At 42.8% G+C, this 20,592-nt stretch overlaps 1 long non-coding RNA gene across 3 annotated transcripts in view; it reads right to left on the bottom strand.

Annotated features, from left to right (window-relative positions):
- Positions 1 to 20,592, bottom strand: part of LOC134957113 (uncharacterized) — a 721,811-nt gene that overhangs the window by 128,696 nt on the left and 572,523 nt on the right. For 2 of the 3 annotated variants that reach the window (XR_010186471.1, XR_010186470.1), the window contains exon 5: positions 11,257 to 11,311. The exons of the other annotated variant lie outside the window; for it this stretch is intronic. This is a non-coding gene — a long non-coding RNA (uncharacterized LOC134957113). The remainder of the gene's footprint in view (positions 1 to 11,256; positions 11,312 to 20,592) is intronic. 3 annotated transcript variants of the gene reach the window in all.

Below are 20,592 nucleotides of genomic sequence, written 5' to 3'. Positions count from 1 at the left end.
CAAAAGAATAGCACCGTTTGCAGCTGGCACAAAAACGCAGCTTCCAGGCTATCAACCAACCAGCCCCGTTCCTACCACACAGTACCAATTCTCTATGCCCTTCAAAGCCCTACATGACCAGAGCCCAAAGTACCTGAAGCAGCTTCTGATTCCATACTGCCCCACTCGCCACCGATGGATCCATCAGGGGGCGATCAAGGCGATTACTACCCATATCACACAGCTCCAGCACCCGCCCACCCTGCTGATTCTGCAGGCAGCCGTGCAGCCCTGCCCCCACGGCCGGTATATTTTATGCATTTAGGGCCGCTCTTTAGCTACCTGACATCCTGCTGGCCGGGGTTGCAGCTAGAAGTTACTGGCCGGGCTAGCAGAGTAGCAGCTGCAGAATTGTCCCCACTCTCCTCCTCCACAGGCAGCTAATGCACTGAACCTCTGGGCTCCACCTCCCTTCACATGGTTGCAGCCGGGGTGACAGGGCAGGCTCCGCAGATCCTCTTAGGGTTACTGCCCCCAGCAGCCGCCGGTTGACAGAAGCTGGGCTTGAAACGCTATCAGCGCATCAGCTGTCCCCAGCTCCCTAATCTGCTTGACCCAGCCAGCTACACCTGCTGATATGCTCTCTGGTGTGATGTTGGTCAGTTTGGCGATATGGTCAGCAGGCTTTGTCTCTACACATCCCAGGTATCCATTCCATGTGCCTTTATGTTATATAGGAGTGCAACTCAATGGTAGTAGACTAGAGGCGAAATATCTGGCCTTCACAGATTCTCGATTAGCGCTGCTATTGTGACCTTAATACAAGTAGCATTATGGACAGCCTTTTATGATCAACTAACAGCTCCTTTTAGGTTACACCTTGCACATCCGGAGCCGATGCCCCACTTCCGGGTGTGGACATGGGGTTGTAGCATTGCCTATGGTTTTGTACCAGCGCTGCACTTCCGGTCGCGGCTTTGGTGCCACCGCAATGCTTCTGGTTGTTTTCCAGCACTGGAGCGCATGGTACTTCCGGCCGTGGATCTACGTCCGTGGCGGGGATGAAGAGGCTTCTTATGGAAATGTTCTCTACACTCCTTCGTTTATGTCATTTTGTGTGCCCTGCATACTTGTACTGTATTTAATGCTTACAGTGCACATTAACGGATGAATCCAGGGAAATACATTGGGCGGCATCCAATTACCTGCGGGCAATGACTGAGTAACTGTGTCGCCGGGGTTATCCCATTTGCCCTGATGTGGGGTCCTGATGTGGGGCACTATGGCACTGGGGCACTATGGCACTGGGGCACTATGGCACTGGGGCACTATGGCACTATGGCACTGGGGCACTCCCCCCCCCCCCCCCCCCCCTTTTCCTTCCCCAATGCTGGCATGGATTGCGGATTATGCTTCAGGTGCCTCAGACAATATAGGATAAGTAGCTGCAGGTGCCGCAATAACACATGGGATAGGGGACTTATCCCTGATCCCATGTGTTTTCGTGCGATCGTGGGTCTGTTTTCAGATGATCGAAATGGACCCTAATTGAATGAGTGATATCTCGATTGTTACAGCTTTGATAAATAGGGATGACTTGGAAATATGAAAAGTGCATGGAAAAATTCTAAATATGGCAAATCTAGTGATTGCAGAAATTTAAGTGGGAGGAGTAATGAGTAGAGCTGAGAGGTCAGTATTACTTCTTATACCGCCCCCCCTAAAAGAAAAGTCTACATCCGCCCCTGCCACTGGCTTACTGCGTCCTGTAGATGAAGGATTATTAGCAGTACCTAGAATCTTCCTGAATTCATCTGAGGCAAACTTTCAGCTTTACCGCTCCGACTCTATGGAACTCTCTTCCCCGTACAGTGTGAGAGGCCACCACTCTAGAATACTCTGAAAACATACAACCTACAGTATACTGCTAGGCTTAATGGTATTTAACAAAATGAAATAAATAAACAAAAATAAATGTACCATACTGTTGTATGCATGTCTATGGGATAGCGACTATAGATTGTAAAGGTGTTATTTCTTTGCGATCTTCACTATATAGTCAAAATCGCAAAGAAAGTTAGTGCAGACCGCAAGGTGAAAGTCACCCTGCGATCCCGATGCTGATCGGCAGTCCCGCGGGGTCGGTATCGCATGCCTAGATAGACTGTGTAGGCAAGTCAGTTTTGATTATGGGCCCGTACACACGGTGAGATTCGGGCTATGCCCGATTCTCACTATGCAACAGGGGCCGGGTCGGCACATAGACAGTATCGCAAGCACATAATGACTGTGCTTGCGATACTGGCTGTGTGCGATTTTGGCTACGTGTCAGTTTTGACTATCTCTTCTATAGAGATAGTCAAAATTGATTTGACTGCACAGTCTATCTTTTCTTTCGATGCCGACCGCGCGGGACCGCGCATCGGCATCGAATCGGGATCGCAAGGTGACTGTCACCTTGCGATCTGCACTAACTTTTCTTCCGATTCTGATTATATAGTCAATCACCTTGCGATCTGCACTAACTTTTCTTCCGATTCTGACTATATAGCCAAAATCGGGAGAAAAAAATCTCACCGTGTGTACACACCCTATCTCGTAGAAAAGATAGTCAAAATTTACACTTAGCCAAAATCATACAAAGCCAGTATCGCAAGCACAGAGAGAGAGAGAGAGAGAGAGAGAGAGAGAGAGAGAATGGACTTTATTTATGAACTGTAGAATGGGCTTTATTTCTGAACTGTCAGCTTTTGTTACTTAGCGGGTTGGAGCAGAAAAGTTACAAACGGCACTCGCAGTCAGTATAAAACTGCTGCTTTGTAAATAAAGTCCTATGTGTGTGTATGTGTGTATTTATCTTGCATGGTTAGTGGTCATGAGAGTGCACTACACGAAGTGGCCAATAGTGAGGATGTCACGTATTTACAAAAGAAAGCACAGCAAGGGTAAAAAATAAAAAACAAAATCAGAAAACCTGAATCCTTTCCATCCTAGCCCCAAGTACTGCGGCTGGTAGCAGGAATGTGGGCAGCTCATATTGCACATGTATACATTCCACAGGTGCACAATTACACGGCTGACAAGAACAACAAGGTCTTGTTTACCAGCTTAATTGAATTCTCTAAACACTATCCAGGTGAAAGTTACAATGTGACTCAATGTATTTCTTTTTAAGGAAGTGAGACATTAGAGAAGTTTAAATATATACTCTAAAGGAGTATATCAACTCTGGAGGAGAAAGGGGTTAGGGGTGTATCAGTGGGGAGACTGGATGCGCTCTGCCAGTGGATGCTCTCTGCAGTCAATCCACATAGGACTGGCAAAAAGTTCTGCAGCTGTTTTGGGTGCCTCTACAGCACAAGTGAGAAACAGTAGGACAGCATGGTTGGTGTAATGGTCAGCATTACTGCCTCACAGCATTGAGGTCTTGGGTTCCATTCCCACCTCGGCTGCATGTGGAGTTTGTATATTCGCCCGGTGCTTGTGTGGGATTCCTCCAACAATCCAAAAATGTGATCGCTCAACCACCCCCCACAACCCCCACCAAGCAGGGAGAGAGAGGACACTGCTGCAGCTGCCTCTCTCCAGTGCAGCACACACGCTGCAGCTGCCTCTCTCCAGCGCAGCACACACGCTGCAGCTGCCTCTCTCCAGCGCAGCACACACGCTGCAGCTGCCTCTCTCCAGTGCAGCACACACGCTGCAGCTGCCTCTCTCCAGCGCAGCACACACGCTGCAGCTGCCTCTCTCCAGCGCAGCACACACGCTGCAGCTGCCTCTCTCCAGTGCAGCACACACGCTGCAGCTGCCTCTCTCCAGCGCAGCACACACGCTGCAGCTGCCTCTCTCCAGCGCAGCACACACGCAGCAGCTGCCTCTCTCCAGAGCAGCACACACGCAGCAGCTGCCTCTCTCCAGCGCAGCACACACCCGCTGGGGAGAGACGCTGCCCTCTCTCTCCCAGCTCCATGCCGGCACTGTCTTCATCTGGGAAGGAGGGGGTGGGGGTGGGGGGGTGGGGGGGGAGGATCCAACAGGCCCAGGATAAGGTATAGAGTAAACCCCTCTTGGCGGGTTGGATAAATACTCATTCTTTCACCTCTCAAAATACTACATTTCCAATTTGCAAGATACCCTTTTTTTTTGGTCTAATAATTTGCAGACCATGCGGCTGATGCAATTACAGTACACCTGCATTGCATGCAATGTACTAAATGGGAAAAATAGCCTGTATGAAGCAAAGTGACCCAAACATGCTCGTGCATGCCCTTGGTTTTATAGCCGTCATAATTATTAGCGCAAACCTGCACCAGTCATATACTGGGACTGAAAACAGGCGCACCCCTGCATAGCCTGCAATTCCCTCTACGTGTGAATGTGCAGCTGCAAGTCAGTTACACGCACTAAGCCGCAAGTGGAGATGCCGCAGATAAACAGATGACCATGAATTGGACATAGCTATCAGTAGCTGGGCACGTTCGTGTAGGCTCCAACGCCAGTACAGGTTCTACAATTCGCCAGATGCTACAGGTCTGAATTAGTGGCAAATATACCAGGTAACTTCTGTAGGTTAATGAACTTCTGGAAGTTCTCTACACGTTTCCAAGACCGTCACAAAAGCATCTGTACAAAAACATATACTAGGAACATAAAAATTGTTGGAATTAAAAAAAAGTCATTGATAGTTTTAATTTGTCCCTCCAATGTTTTATAAATCCTATTGTTCTAACATAAAATTGGTCCCGCACATGTTCCTACCTACTACTGTACTACCAAAACCAGAGGCAAATTCACAAGTGGACCATGACAGTAATATAAATATTAAATGCACTTCTAGAGATAGGGGGCATCACTAGCATGACACCCTGCGCCCAGTCATTATAAACCATATATTAATACAGCTTTTGTTTCGGGGGTAGGGGGGGTGGAAATGAGCCAATTACCTCATTATAACACACTTTCTTTTTTTTTTTCATCAACATTACAAATTGGAAAGTTTTTTTGTGGTTTCTACAATCAAATGTAAACAGGAAATTAAAGCAATTGCAAATTGCACAATAAAAAAACAACATAATTCTGGTATGAAAATCACAAGGTTGAACAGAACGTATACAGTATCTGGCAATATATACTTTGCAATGTGCTTTGACCGCCTCAGCCAGCTACCGAAATGATGCCCCCTCTCATCCTTTATACAGAATGCCCATAAGCATCTCGGGATACGGTCGTTAGGTCGACAGTCATTAGGTCGACCACTGAAAGTCGACATGAGTTATGCCGACATGGTCAATAGGTCGATATGTACTAGATCGACAGGTCAAAAGGTCGACATGAGTTTTTCACTTTTTTTTTTCATTTTTGGGATTTTTTCCATACTTAATGATCCACACGGACTACGACTGGAACGGTAACCTGTGCCGAGTGAAGCGAGCCATGCGAGGGGACACGGTGCACTAATTGGGGTTCCCCGTCACTTTACGAAGCAAACGACGCCAAAAACAGTAAAAAAAAATAAAAATGTCAACCTTTCATGGTCGACCTAATGGCTGTCGACCTAAGTTGTGTCTATCCAACAATCCATACCCAAGCATCTCTTCCCAGGAGACAAATATTGGGGGTCATTCTGACCCGATCGCACGCTGCAGTTGTTCACAGCGTAGCGATCGGGTCAGTACAGCGCATGCGCCGGCGCATGGCGCCCGTCGCTGCGCTATGATCACCTCTGCCTGATTGACAGGCAGAGACGGTCAATGGGCAGGAGGGGGCAAAACGAGCACGGTCCGGCCAACGCAGGCGTGGCTGGACCGCGCGGGAGTGGCCCGCAGCGGCTGCGTGACGTCACACGCAGCAGCTGCGGGCCGGGGAGCGAAGAGTAGCTCCCGGCCAGCACACTAAAGCTGCCCTGGCCGGGAGCTACTCTTGAAGTGCAAAGGCATCGCCGCTGCGCGATGCCTTTGCACTTCTGCAGGGGGGGGGAGGGGGATCGGACTGACATGCGGGGCAGACTAGCCCTGTGCTGGGCATCCCCCCGCATGCCTGAGTTCATGATCGTAGCTGTGCTAAATTTATCACAGCTACGATCAACTCGGAATGACCGCTGTTGACATCTATAAGGATTGTTAAGTCAATCAGCAATGCAAATATCACTAATTTCTACATCTGCCTTCAGAAATGTGACTGGGGTGGGGGTTCGGGGAGTAACCATTAACGCTGCTCCCCACAACACTTGCTGTCTGATTCCCCATGTTGCCACACTGTAAGCACACCCCCAATTATGATGCAGTCACGTTCCAAGAGCTAAGTACAGTATTTATAATTACAGGTTGAGTATCCCTTATCCAAAATGCTTGGGACCAGAGGTATTTTGGATATGGGATTTTTCCGTATTTTGGAATAATTGCATACCATAAGGAGATATCATGGTGATGGGACCTAAATATAAGCACAGAATGCATTTATGTTACATATACACCTTATACACACAGCCTGAAGGTAATTTTAGACAATATTTTTTATAACTTTGTGCATTAAACAAAGCAAGTGTACATTCACACAATTCATTTATGTTTCATATACACCTTATACACACAGCCTGGGGGTCATTTAATACAATATTTTTAATAACTTTGTGTATTAAACAAAGTTTCTGTACATTGAGCCATCAAAAAACAAAGGTTTCACTATCTCACTCTCACTCAAAAAAGTCCGTATTTCGGAATATTCCGTATTTCGGAATATTTGGATATGGGATACTCAACCTGTATTATTATTTTTTTTTTTTTTAAGTACCATCCAGTAAAATTAAGAAGTATAACCAAGCTTGAAATCAGATACAACCCGATTTTTTGGGTTAAATATTTGACAGGGTGGGTTTACATGTTTTATATGAGCGTCCACCAAGACAGACCAACTTTCCTGCGAAACAACAGGTCTCTCTAATATACTTTACAGTATATACCACTCATGACTATGCAGAATTATGTTATGTCCACTCAGAATCAGACTGGCCCACAGGGGTGCAGGGGAAATACCCAAAGGGCCCCTTCAATTTCTGTAACGTCTGGTTCCAGTCAGTGTACTCACATTATACATTGTTACTCCATTAGAGGGCCAGATACATGGGGGGTATATTCAATTGAACTCGGATCCGACACGTCCCTATTCAATGCCGGCCATTTCCGGCCAGCATTCTGACAATGCAGAATTGACTTGATAACGAATCGAATCTGCAACAGTGGTAAACTGTCGAAAAGACGCATTTTCGACAAAAACATTTTTTCCAACAGTGCTGGTTTTTTTTCGACAGTCGAAAAACCGGCACTTTCATTGAATAGGTTGAATGCATAGTCGATCTAAAAACGGTCTAAAAGTGCAGTTTTTCCAACTGTCAGAAAAACCGGCACCAATTGAATACCCCCCATGGTCTCTAATGGCTGTCCATACCTCTGTGCGGGCCCCCCTCTGGTAAGTGCGCACACCCCTTAAGCACGGGTCCCGACCACTGTATTCCCCCTGCGGGACATTCATGCCCCAGTCCAACACTGTGTACACTCCTCCTCAGACAAGACATTGCAGAAGACAAAAATAAAATGTACTTCTAATGCCGAAGACAACTGAAAATGATATAGAAATGTATTATATTAATGCAAGCGATCTTATCCAAAACCAGTGAATGCTGAAGACCAAACGTAGGGAGTAGTAGAAAATAAATAAATTATATATATATATATATATATATATATATATAATGTGTATGTATGTATGATGTACAAAGCCCGGCACTCCTCTATAGACAAATATGCCCCGATGCCCTCAGTGCTATTAATTGATAGTTTGAAGAAAGATCTGCGGCACTCAGGGTCTTGTAGCAAAGCGAGTGTATTAGAACATCACAGCAAAAAACATCAACGTTTCGGGGTATCTAGCCCCTTTGTCAAGATGTCACATCTTGACAAAGGGGCTATATACCCCGAAACGTTGATATTTTTTGCTGTGATGTTCTAATACACTCGCTTTGCTACAAGACCCTGAGTGCCGCAGATCTTTCTTCAAACTATATTATATATATATATATTTATATGTGAATCACTATGATAATTAATAGCAGTAGTGTGTGGGTACACCACGACCGTATTCCTTACCAGCGCAGCAAGTAGCAATTTTGACCTGACTCAACAAACTATCTTTTTTTCACGTTACTCATCTGAAATGACTCAGTATAACACCTGGGCTTTAAATCATCGTAGGGAAGCTGAGCTCCCTGCATATTTGCATTGATTATGAGGGGGACCAACCATATTACCCTAAGGTTAAATTCAATATTTTCACTAGACTTCAATGGAACAGTGCCTGAAGTGGCAAAAATCATGCTAAGCATCACCAAATAATAATGTTTGATCTAAACAGGTCTCTCATACTGTATATAGCGTAACTTATTCCCACCCACCAAGACATTGCAGTAATATATCCTTTAAGGTAACAGACGACAACACCGCATTAAGGGCGACTTTGAGACTGAATGCTGAACCCTGCAACACTGTATCCCTGGCAAGGAAGACATTATGGTAACATGGCGCACAAAGTGTCCGTAAGATGCATTTATAAAGCGTCCATTTAAATTGTAAATGTTTACGATACCATTGTATTAATTACTTTTACATTTATGGAACCAGTGACGACAGTATATTTAGAATTTTAAAAATAAATTGTTGTATAGAGCCTTATAATTTGTAGCATAATATAAAGGTTGTTGATACCATAAAACCATGTTAAACATGTAACATTAAATAGAACCATTAATTTCAGTATAAATACAGGATTATGATAAAATAGACTATGTGCAAAGTACAAAAACACACACATACATACATACATACATACATACATATATATATATATATATATATATATATTTATTTTGTAAATGAAATAGTTAAAACGAGTTGTGGTTGCTTATTTTGATGGTCCATTTAAGCGCATGCTACAAGCTATATTACCAGACGATGACGGATGTTGTAAGTTACAGGGCCAGCTGTTTCAGTGACAATTGCACTATACATTCCCATATGTTTGGACGGCAGTTGCTCCTCATCCCTAAGCCAAGTGTACCACAGAATACATCCCTTCCAGTACACACAGTATGATTTGTGGTCAGCGCCAGAATCTTTTAATTTGCTCTTCTCGTTGCCGCTTGCCGTACTTCCCCGCGTTGTAAAAGATAATGAGCTGGTGCTCTAGACTGTCATAGTCTGAATTAAAATCCAGTTAGTACCAAATTAATCTATTCTACTGACTTCAAAAATTAAGGATTGTACCCATGCACCCCTCCCCCCCCCCCCCTTCTAATCTTGTGACCCCTCCCCTGGTTTTAATTAACCTCATATTCATGTCTATCGGTCCATCCAAGGACAGATGAATTGTCGACCAAGGAGACAATTTAATTTGCCAAACTGAAAGCTCATATCTGCTAATATAATGCTGCAGCTCTGTCTTTCTTTGCTGCAATTGTAAAAGGGAAGGCTCGCCTTACTTTGGAGAGGAACTTAGCGCACATCCAAGCGGCAATTTATTACATTAATTGGGAATAATCTCTTATCTCGCTATAAAAGTGGGAAACTTGGTCCTTGTCAAGAGGGACAGATATTATGGGTGTCCCTTCACTGTCAAGTCAGCATTGTGTTTTTTGTTTTTTTTTTGGGAGAGGGGGGAGGGGAGAGGGGTATGCATTATTTCCAAAACGTTTAGCACTTGTCTGGTACGCATTAAGGGTTAATAAACAGAGCAGCCCAGCCCCCATGCATGTTAAACAATAAGATAAAGAGTATGCAAATAGCTATTGTTGCTGCAACTTTAAAGTACCTGTCTGTATTTTTTTTTTTTTTACATGAAAAACGATTATCTGCATCAATCAAAATTTGGGAACACAAAAGCGCTAATCATACCGGAGGCTTTGCCTGAGTAAGTCTCATGAAAGTGTCTTTTTATGTGTTTCTTAAATGTAAAACAATATGTACAGGCAGAAAAATGCACATTTATAATTAAAATGTGGATGTCATTATTAAACACGTGCTCATATATTGTTTCGGTGTATGTGTATGTTGTATCTATACTTTTGGTGGGGGGAGGGGGTTGTCTTGCAAGTACTAATATCCAATCAGCCAACACTCCAGCTTATTGATACAGCTATAAAAATGCATATTTGTACATAACGGTGATTCTCATTTTACACGTGGTGGAACAGCACACCCTAATGTTTGGATGAGTGAATACGTTGCAGCAATGAATGAGTTAATGGTTTCCCTTTTTGCACTAGTGAAAAGCTAGTGTTCTATGTACTGGTGTGTATACTGGATTATTATTATTATTTATTATTAGTATGATTATTACTACATTTTGTTCAACTTAAAATAACCATGTTTATTAAAGCGACATTTTATTTTACAGTTTTACTGCAAGTGCTCAAACCTCTGATACACAAGCGTTAAATAAAGCACTTTAAGAACTTTAAAACTCTGCTTAATCAAGGCTGGGAGCGTGCCAGGCTTGCCACACATCTGTAAAAACGACCCTACACGCCCAAGTGTTGGTAGGGTTATTTTTATCAATTTAAAAGGCAGCAATCATTAATTTATGATTTCAATAAATAAACAATTTCTACAGTCTACATCACATTATCCAACTCGCAACTTCATGAAACGCATATGCTTCTGGCACGGTTACAGTCTCCCACTAGATTCTCAGAGACAGGAGTCACTCTTTGTTGTGGAAGGGTTAATCAAGCATGACTATAAGATAAACCCACCCCTCTATGCGGAGAGCAGAGGGGGGCTGTCATATGTGCCCTCACATTCTCTCAGTATCACTTGCACAGGCATTGTGATCTTTGCAATAGGCATGTCTGACATGAAGTTGATACCAATGAAAAGACAACTTTACCCTGCACACCAAAAAACAAGAGTCTTATTTTCCCAGGCTGTATCGCGCAGATTCCACTGGTCTGTGCATGTAAACAATGGAAGTATTATCTTCAAAGTCACCAAACAAGAGTTTCCTAACACAAGGTATAAACGCTGGGACGTGCAACCGGGCACACACAGAATAAATACATAAAGGATATGTAATGTCACATACAATAATGTTTTACTGCTTATCGACCACAAATGGCTTACTCGCCTTTTTCTGTGCAGGCTGAGTGGTGTTTAAGTTGTGAACACATTACACTACACAGTACAAAAGGTGCACTCTTAATGCAAAGTAGGACAGTGAAGGTACACTTACCCATTCATAGGAAGAGACAGCTGTATAATGCTCTGCACATGTGTGTGTAATCCCACTAAGGAGAAAAGAAGCAGAAAGGAGAGACTTTTACATCCGCCGGGGGAAAAATGACTATCCTGGCCCCTGTGTACTTTCACGCAAGTGTACGGAAGAACTGAAGGCATGAGGTCTAAACACAACAAAAGCCACTGCCTTACTCTAGATTAAATATGCAGGAAGAGGCCCCTTTTGCATAAACACAAACACTCCGCAAATGAGTAACTGGCTCAACTCACATGTCTGCTGTGAATTCTACCTGCCCAGCATTGTCAGCCCTGCAACCAGAGCACACAGCTCGCCTAGCACAGCGGATCCCTCTCACAACTTCTGTGAAGTCTATAAACAAGGTGAATTAAAACCAGCTGGATACATTGATGCTACCCCTCTCGTTACACCGCTGGAATGACAGGCCACGGATAATTATTTCATTGCTTTTTTTTTAAATGTTATTTTATATGGATGCTTATACTAAGCATAGTAGAGTAGTAAGCCTAGGGCAGACTTTCCCCTTTAAATACACAGAAATTATGATGTAGATACATGCTGAATAGTTTTGGGGATTTGTTTAAAATTAAATACTTTATTTTATTTATTTTTGCAAATTACAGCTCAATTTTTCTAACTAGAGAAAAATGTGTTCAACAAGTTTTCTGGGTGTAAAGAAAAAATCAATTGACAAATACAATTAACAGCCGCGTTCTGTAGGCCTACATAAATAATAGCATATATACACATTGCAATATTTTGGAACTAACATTCCCTGAATTCAGATGAATTACAGTTTGAAGTGTTAATATTAGGTGAGTGCTGAATTTGTATGATTTTTTTATTTAAATAGTGTGGTCACAATACCACTGGCACCGCGGATGTATGAGTGCTGTGGGTTCATGCCTATTGTTTATATAAAATTTTTGTGGTCACACTCTTTCTTGCACCCCTATTGTCCATATGTAAATGAAATGTTAAGAAATTCCCCAGGTGTTTTTACTGATATGCTTGGGTGTGGTTCCTGTCTCTTTAAAAGAGTTGGACAGGGCCTAAACACATGATATAAGCATGCTGTGTATTTGAAATCCAAAAGATGCCTGTGAGCATTGCTCAGATTTGTGTAAATCAGTGTAGGGACTGACCAAATGGGAAGGCCGTGAAGGGGCTGGTCAGCTTAACAAACTATTGCAATATTTTGGAACTAACATTCCCTGAATTCAGATGAATTACAGTTTGAAGTGTTAATATTAGGTGAGTGCTGAATTTGTATGATTTATATATATATATATATATACACATACACACACACGCATACACACACACAATGAGAACTGAGGTCATTTTGAAGTCTGGAGAACAAAGTTTCTGTGTCATAGCTGCAGATTTTAACAACCGGCACCCAGAAGACCTCCAATTTCACATAACACGGTCAGGTGCCTAATTTCCAAATTCAGAGAAACTGGGACTGTGGCTGACAAGTCACAGAGTGGTCGTCCAAAAAGTGCTACTGGTGTTTCTGGGTGCCAGTTGTTACAATCTGCAGCTACAGTATGACACGGAAACTTTGTTCTCCAGACATTAAAATGACCTAAATTTTCTCCTCTTTTGTCAAAGCCATCTTCAGTTACCTGCAACAACAAAGTGTTGTAACTTTTGAACCATAACTGCTATTTCAAATCTGTTTGCAGCAATAAACTTTTAGGCACATTCTGATATTGTTCGACATGTTACATGACCCCCTTTACATTTGAAAAAACTGACAGATTCAAGATGGCCAATTTCAAGATGGCGCCCATATTCAGTACATACCCTAAAAGATAGCCCACCTCACCCATACCTTACTGAAGTATTCAGTTTTCCCATTTCCTGTACAGTTTTCGAAACAAAAGGGTGTACTGCGACTTTCGACTCACTAAATAGAGTGTATATATATATATATATATATATATATATACACTAGATAGATAGATAGATAGATAGATAGATAGATAGATAGATAGATAGATAGATAGATAGATAGATAGAGGTTTGAAGAAAAATAAATTACTATCTCTCGGAATGGTTTTCAATATTGAGCATTGCACTAATATGCAGAAACATCAGTATGTTGTATCAATATAAATGTTTCCTTAATTGATTTAAATCCCAGTTTTCAGTATAATTAGTGATCTGAAGCTCCACCTCTGAGCATGTTGCAGTCTACGGAGACCATTAGTCACAGACTAAATACCTTCATAAACAGCTGTAGCAACAGTGACAACTGCTGGTCTGAATAAAATAAAATTCAAAAATACTATAAAGAGATCACTTTTGTGTAAGTACTTCATAGAATACATTTTTGTTTAATAATAGCTGGGAGTACTACACATCTGTGTCCATCATGCTTTTATTCATACAATTGTTGTATTTCCTAATTTTTGTATAATTCTCCTTTATATTATCTGTATTTTGTGCATGCAGATATTAGTCTTTCAGCCTGCAGTGTGTCAATCTGTGGTGTTCTGTTTTCAGGATCACTGAAACGCCATAAAAAAAGAAATAATAAAATTAAAAAAAATGGACCATTTGGGTGAAAGACAATCAGGGGACATTCTGCAAAACTTTTAGTCACTGTCAAATGACATAACAGCAACAGTGACATCTGCAGGTTACAAAACTACAATCATATAAAAATAAAAATATTAAAATATTACTAAATGTACTTAATATTGCTCAAGACAATTTAATGTTCCACAAGTAAAAAAAAATTATATTTCTGTATATCGATGTTTCTTGAAAATAAAAATAGTTAATATATATGGGTTCCAACGCTTAGATTGACAGTCGATACTGTATGTCGATAACATAAGGTCAACAGGGTCAAAGGTCAACAGGTAAAAGGTAGATAGTGCTTAAGGAGGACAGGTTCAAAAGGTCAACACACTTCTTGGGTTTTTTTCCACAAATTTATCAACTTTTGCTTGATTTACAATCCACGCGGACTACGACTGGGAACAGCAACCTGCCCAAAGCGTGGTGAGCGAAGCGAGCCTGTGGGTTTATACGTTTGCAATAATTGTGGTCACATATTATGACAACAAAAAAATGTGTCGACCTTTTTTATGTCAATCATTTCCGTACCTTTTCTACCTTTTGAACTGCCTACCTGTTCCATGTCAACCGTTTCGACCTAATGCACATCAACCATATGGGGTTAACCTAATGACTATTTAATTACTGTAGATCTTCTATATCACACCCATTAGCTGTCTAATTAATGTTGAATTTAAAGCATTGAATAAAGTCATTGGTATCACAGATAGAACATTTGTCACGAGTAGCTAGGACCACACCAGCAATTTAATTAGTAACCCCAATTATTTTAATGAAGTTAATTTGCAAGGAACTACAACACACTGGTAAAGATGTTGAGCTTTTTGATTGACATTAAAAGCACGGCACGATCCTGTGACGCAATGACTGCTCATCCTGTACTTCAATGGCGTGGATGTAGACACCGCATTGCACGGTGGACGCCCAGTTTACTGCATGCTGTGTGGCTTAAAGAAGCAATCTGAACTACGGGGGTAATTCCAAGTTGATCGCAGCAGGAAAGTTTTTAGCAGTTGGGCAAAACCATGTGCACTGCAGGGGGGGCAGATATAACATTTGCAGAGAGAGTTAGATTTGGGTGGGTTATTTTGTTTCTGTGCAGGGTAAATACTGGCTGCTTTATTTTTACACTGCAATTTAGATTGCAGATTGAACACACCACACCCAAATTTAACTCTTTCTACACATGTTATATCTGCCCCCCCTGCAGTGCACATGGTTTTGCCCAACTGCTAAAAAATTTCCTGCTGCGATCAACTTGGAATTACCCCCTACAAGTGATATTTTGCATGCAGCAATTCATGCACTCTTTCATTAGCTAGTGCACCACAATTCAATTACAGACGAAAAACATTATTACTAACCTAAATCTGATGATTGCTCAGGTTAAAAAACATGAGTACACCTGTGGCAATAGGGAGGTTTTTGAAGCAGTGCATTGAAAATTTCTCTTTTAGAGCTGATGAAGAGTTCAAGAATAATCAAACCGAACAGAAGACAGAATTGAGTCGGCAAGACATTTCAGTGGTGGTGTAAGATGCTACAAAACATGTGAAATCTTTTCTTCTTGAAAGAATTTTTTTTTTTTTTTGCGGTCCCCATTAAAACCCCAACTTTCCTCAAAGACATTAAATGAAAGTGTGTACAAGTTACTATTTATTTATTGGGCAAATGTCACATGCAATCTTGTACATTGATTACTATCAGGCTCATCTGTTATTTGTGTAGGGTCAATATAGTCGGCAGAGCTGCATTAGAACAGAATTTCCCGATGGTACCCACCAGAGGATGTAGATCAGAACTGCATGGAGATTCATGCAGTTCTGATAGGCCTTCCTTTGCGATTACAGGGGGTGGCTGACGTCAGCAGGGGTGCCGGTGTCAGGGACTGTGTTGAAAGACACAGTTCCATTGACAAGGGTGGCCAAGTCTGATGGTGAAACAGATTTCTGACCAATGGTAAGACTTTTTATGCACCATGCTGGATTAGAGCCTCAGCCCAGTTGGCGTCTCAGTAAACAACCTGTAGGCAGAGGTATTAGCATAAATTAACAGTAGCAACTGACACTTACTGCATATCCTTCCACCAATGATCAGGACTACTTTTACAGAAGGTACAGGAAGGCTTGCTGATTAAAATATTTCTCTATACATCTATTTGATAAATCATATGGAAAGTCTTAATAAAGCTCATGTTCATTAAAACAAGACACCAACACCTGTATACAACTGTAATGAACTGAATTTTCCATTACAACAGTTTAAAAAAAAAACCATGAAGTAGAGTTTATTTGTGGGATGGAGACCCGGATCATAGATAAATCTTGCTGCTGGCTTCCAAAAAATACTTTCATAGTAGCTTCCACTTTGTATTCCTTGCAGTGGTTTAGTGGTGCATTGTCCATACTTGGCAAGTTTGAAGAGCCTGCAGGAGATACCAAGCAGAGCTCTGTGAGCTTCGAGAGGGTGAGACTTAATGAAGTGATCTGTATTATTTTTCTCTTCCCACCTAAGGGTGATGATGACTCTCCACCCATAATAGCGTGAAGATGTGCAGGGGGTAGAGAGTGAAGACTTGGGTCCTTCAACATTTTTGTTGTGGCCCAGCATCAGGAAGATTAACAGACTCTCTCTTGGTTACTTGTGAGATCACCCCACTGTTATTCGATTCTCCTTAACATGATGGGACAGATGGAGGCATGATAAGTCTTGATATATACCAAAAACCTACTCCGTAAAGGCAGCAATATAATGGGCTGAACTAATCTGGGAGAAGTATAATTTTTATTTCCCTGGCTTTCTGGCTGGGGCTTATTTATTTATGCACTTTTTTTTTTGCACCCTACACCTCACCTTTTTTTTGGAGAGAGTCGAACATTCCGTTCTCCAGGGGGAAGCTTTGGCCAACCCTGGGGAGAAAGGGGCAACCCCGAGCCATCAGGCGGAGGGAAACCTGAAGATCGTTGCCCCCTAAGGGGCCTCTTGGCTCCGGGGTATGGGGATTTAAGGGATCCCTCCAAGCTTCGACAAGGGTAGACCTGAAGAATCTCTTTTCCTCTCATTGGGCCTTTTGATTATGAGTGGATGGAGAGTAATGGGGCCTAAAGTCCCATGTCCCCAGCAGTTTTTGGGCTGCACTAGGTGTTTGAAGCCATGCACCTCAGGCTTCAAATAAAAAAAGAAATAAAATTTGAGGAACACGGTCATCATGCACATTTGAGTAATGACCTAATGGCGTTATATGCGCACTCCAGCTCCCACTGTGCATGCCGTGTACATTTGACGTGGCGTACACACAAGCACCGCATCGGCACGAATGAAGAGGACCACACCGGTAAGTATAATGGGACAGAAGGGAGCGGTAAGGCTGAGGTGGCCCACCAAATGTTGTGCCCATTTATTTATTAGTACATAAGCAGTGACTTCTGCTCTTAATGCTTATAATGGCTGAGCTATGACCTCAATGTTACAGTATTCACTAGAACTAGAAGGAATAATGTGTGCCCTACCATAAATTATTACGGATATTAGCAGTCACCTCGGATCTCTGTGACCTGTATAAGAGCACTTGTCCTAAAGCTTGGTGCTATACAATATGTACGCAGGATCCTCAGACCTCTAGCAGACATATAGCTTGCAGTGGGGAGAGCATTATCCCATGTATCTAGTTACATTCTACATGTTGCAGGACATTAGGAGGACACAGAGGATCAAAACGCATGTACAGAATGGACTAAGCAAAATTATTGACAACAGGAAAATGTCTTAAAGGTGAAATGCTTAATAGTGTGTGTGTTTACAAAATACTAAAACACTCACAGCGGCTTTTACTGCACCAAATTCCTGGGGATTTAGCAATGTCTACAGAGCACTTACATATAATATTTCTCCTAAGCGGAGAGGAAAAGTCTGTGATTCAGTTCTACACATATAAAAGTGCGCAAGTTGGATGCAAAAATCAAAACCACTTTCTGTGAACGTTTTCTCGAGTGAGGATTGGGACAAATCAGATTACCAAAACGTCAACAAAATGCCAAATCAGGTTGTTGTTTTTTTTGGTTTCTTTTAATTGCCAAACTCAGATATTGAATATTTCCACTGATGCCGTATACTACAGGGATTATTAAAATAGTGTAAACAGAGGACCTGTGCTAAATGCCATAACTAGTAAATTATAAATTTACCCCTGTCATAGGTCTGACTACATAATGTTTAGCTATAATTTCCACTAGCAAAACAGCAATTATTATTTACTGTATAATTTTCAGATAAATTTTTAAATTTTCTGGGGATTTGGGCCATTGGCTGCACATAGGGGCTAATTCAGACCTGATCGTAGCAGCAAATTTGTTAGCAGTTGGGCAAAACCGTGGGGGTGATTCAGACCTGATCGTAGATGTGCTAAATTTAGCACATCTACCATCAGCTCCCCTGACATGCGGGGGGACGCTCAGCACAGGGCTAGTCCGAAAGCATCGCACAGCGGCGATGTTTTTAAACTGGTAGAGTAGCTCCCCACCAGCGCAGCTCCTGCGCGCTGGCAGGGAGCTACTCGTCGCTGCTCCTAAATGGGGGCCGAACGCCGCCGGCCCACCCCCTCCTGCCCAGTGACCACCTCTGCCTGTCAGGCAGAGGCGATCGCAGGGCTAAGACAGCCGTCGGCTGTCTGCCATGCGCTGGCGCACTTCAGACCTGATGCTGCTGTGCGTGCGATCAGGTCTGAATTAGCCTCCGTGTGCACTGCAGGTGGGGCAGATGTACCATGTGCAGAAAGAGTTCAATTTGGGTGGGGTATGTTCAAATTGAAACTAAATTGCAGTGTAAAATAAAGCAGCCAGTATTTACCCTGCACAGAAACAAAATAACCCACCCAAATCTAACTCTCTCTGCACATGTTACATCTGCCCCACCTGCAGTGTACACAGTTTTGCCCAACTGCTAACAAATTTGCTGCTACGATCGGGTCTGAATTACCCCCATAATACTTTGAATGAGAAAACATGGAAATCTGGTGGCAGTACGGATGACCCATTAAACCGCCACCAGTTAAAAATATTATCTCTTTAATCAAATAGGTGTATTATTTAAACATCGATGACCCTGAAATATCTACTCCATTATTTTGGTTGGCTCTCATCACAGAAACAAGCGCACCAAACATCAATGAATGTTTTAAAGCCATAAAGCACACTGACTAGATTGCTCAGGAGCTAAGCACGGATCTCTCTGTGTGTAAGCCCCACAGCGATAGTGTTGCGCGGCGCTATCACTGACTCTAAATTTGGAATGCATGCATGCCAAATCTAGTAGATCGCTCACATCACTGCTTTGTGAAGCCCCCCCCCCATCCCTCGCTCAGCACACATCGCGCTGTGTGCTAAGCGGGGGGATAGATGTGTGCTGAGCAGTCTGTGCTAGATCCCTCAGCACACATCTCCCCGTGTGTACGGGGCTTAACCCCAATCTGTTCCCAGGGCTTACATTTCTACCCTAAATCAGTCATTCCCAAGCTGGGAGCTATGGCATCCCAGGACATTGTATGGCAGTTGAAAGGGTGTCATGGATTAGTGATCCATTCCCAAATCAAATACTTTTGACTGGCTTCTTTGTATGGTGGGCAATGTGCTGCCTGTTGCCATAGAGAGTAGGTGTGCAACAATTTACACTGGCTGCATTGCTTAATGTCAGCTTGACGTTCCTGCTTCCCCTCCATGTGGCTGTCAACCCTCAATGTAAGTAGGGTCCACCTTTCCTCCCCTGCCTACTCCTAATACCCCTTTTCCACTATCTAGCACGGGTCGCAGCCGGGAGCCTGACACGGCTGCGACCCGTGCTAGAGCCCCCTTCTACACTGCGCTCACCAACCCCGCCTATTGCCGGGTTGGTGACGCTGCTGGTGACGCGGCAGGGGCAGCGCTGGGAGATCACATGATCTCCCAGTGCCGTCCTTCCATAGTCTGTGAACGGGAGCCGTGTCGCAATGACACGGCTTCCGTTTACCCTACACAGCTTACCCGGGTAGGATTCCCGGATCACTTGATCAATTTTCCACTAGAAAAAAACACGGGTAAATGCGCTGTCCCCCCCCCCCCCCCCGCGCATTTACCCGTGTTTTTAGAGCTAGTGGAAAAGGGGTCTAAGTTTCTCTCCTCCTCTGCATGTGCTCCCCCCTGGGTGTGGATCATTGGGTCGACAGTAACTAGGTCGACAATTATTAGGTCAACATTTGAAATAGGTCAACACGGTCATTAGGTCGGCATGGAAAAACAGGAGTTAAAAAAAAAAATTGGTGTAATTTTCTTCATAAAGCAACCGGGAACCCCCAATTTTGGCACAGGTTATTATTCCCAATTGTTATCCACGTGGAGCGTAAAGTATGAAAAAGTAAAAAAAAAAAAGAAGGTCTACCCTGTCTCCTTATGTGGCCCTCCACATAAATTGCTGCAATCACTCTAAAAGGTCCGGGCAGCTCCTAATGTTAAACATGATCAACCTGCCTTGTAAACACTAATCATTAATAACCAATCACATCAACTGGCTCACAATCCAATCTATGGTGAATAAATAAATAAAAATAATTCAATCACTTTTAGGTGTAAATGATCCCAAAAGCCTTCTAGGATTTTTAAACATTATGAATATTCTTTTCATTTAAAACAAACACAACTATTCAAGGTGACAGAAAGGTCACTTTTTCATGTCCCAGGTGCTTTGATG

Source organism: Pseudophryne corroboree, chromosome 9, assembly GCF_028390025.1.
Source record: "Pseudophryne corroboree isolate aPseCor3 chromosome 9, aPseCor3.hap2, whole genome shotgun sequence".
Taxonomy (NCBI): Eukaryota; Metazoa; Chordata; class Amphibia; order Anura; family Myobatrachidae; genus Pseudophryne; species Pseudophryne corroboree.
The sequence above is the reverse complement of the archived record's forward strand: the minus strand, read 5'-3'. Positions and strand labels throughout refer to the sequence as shown.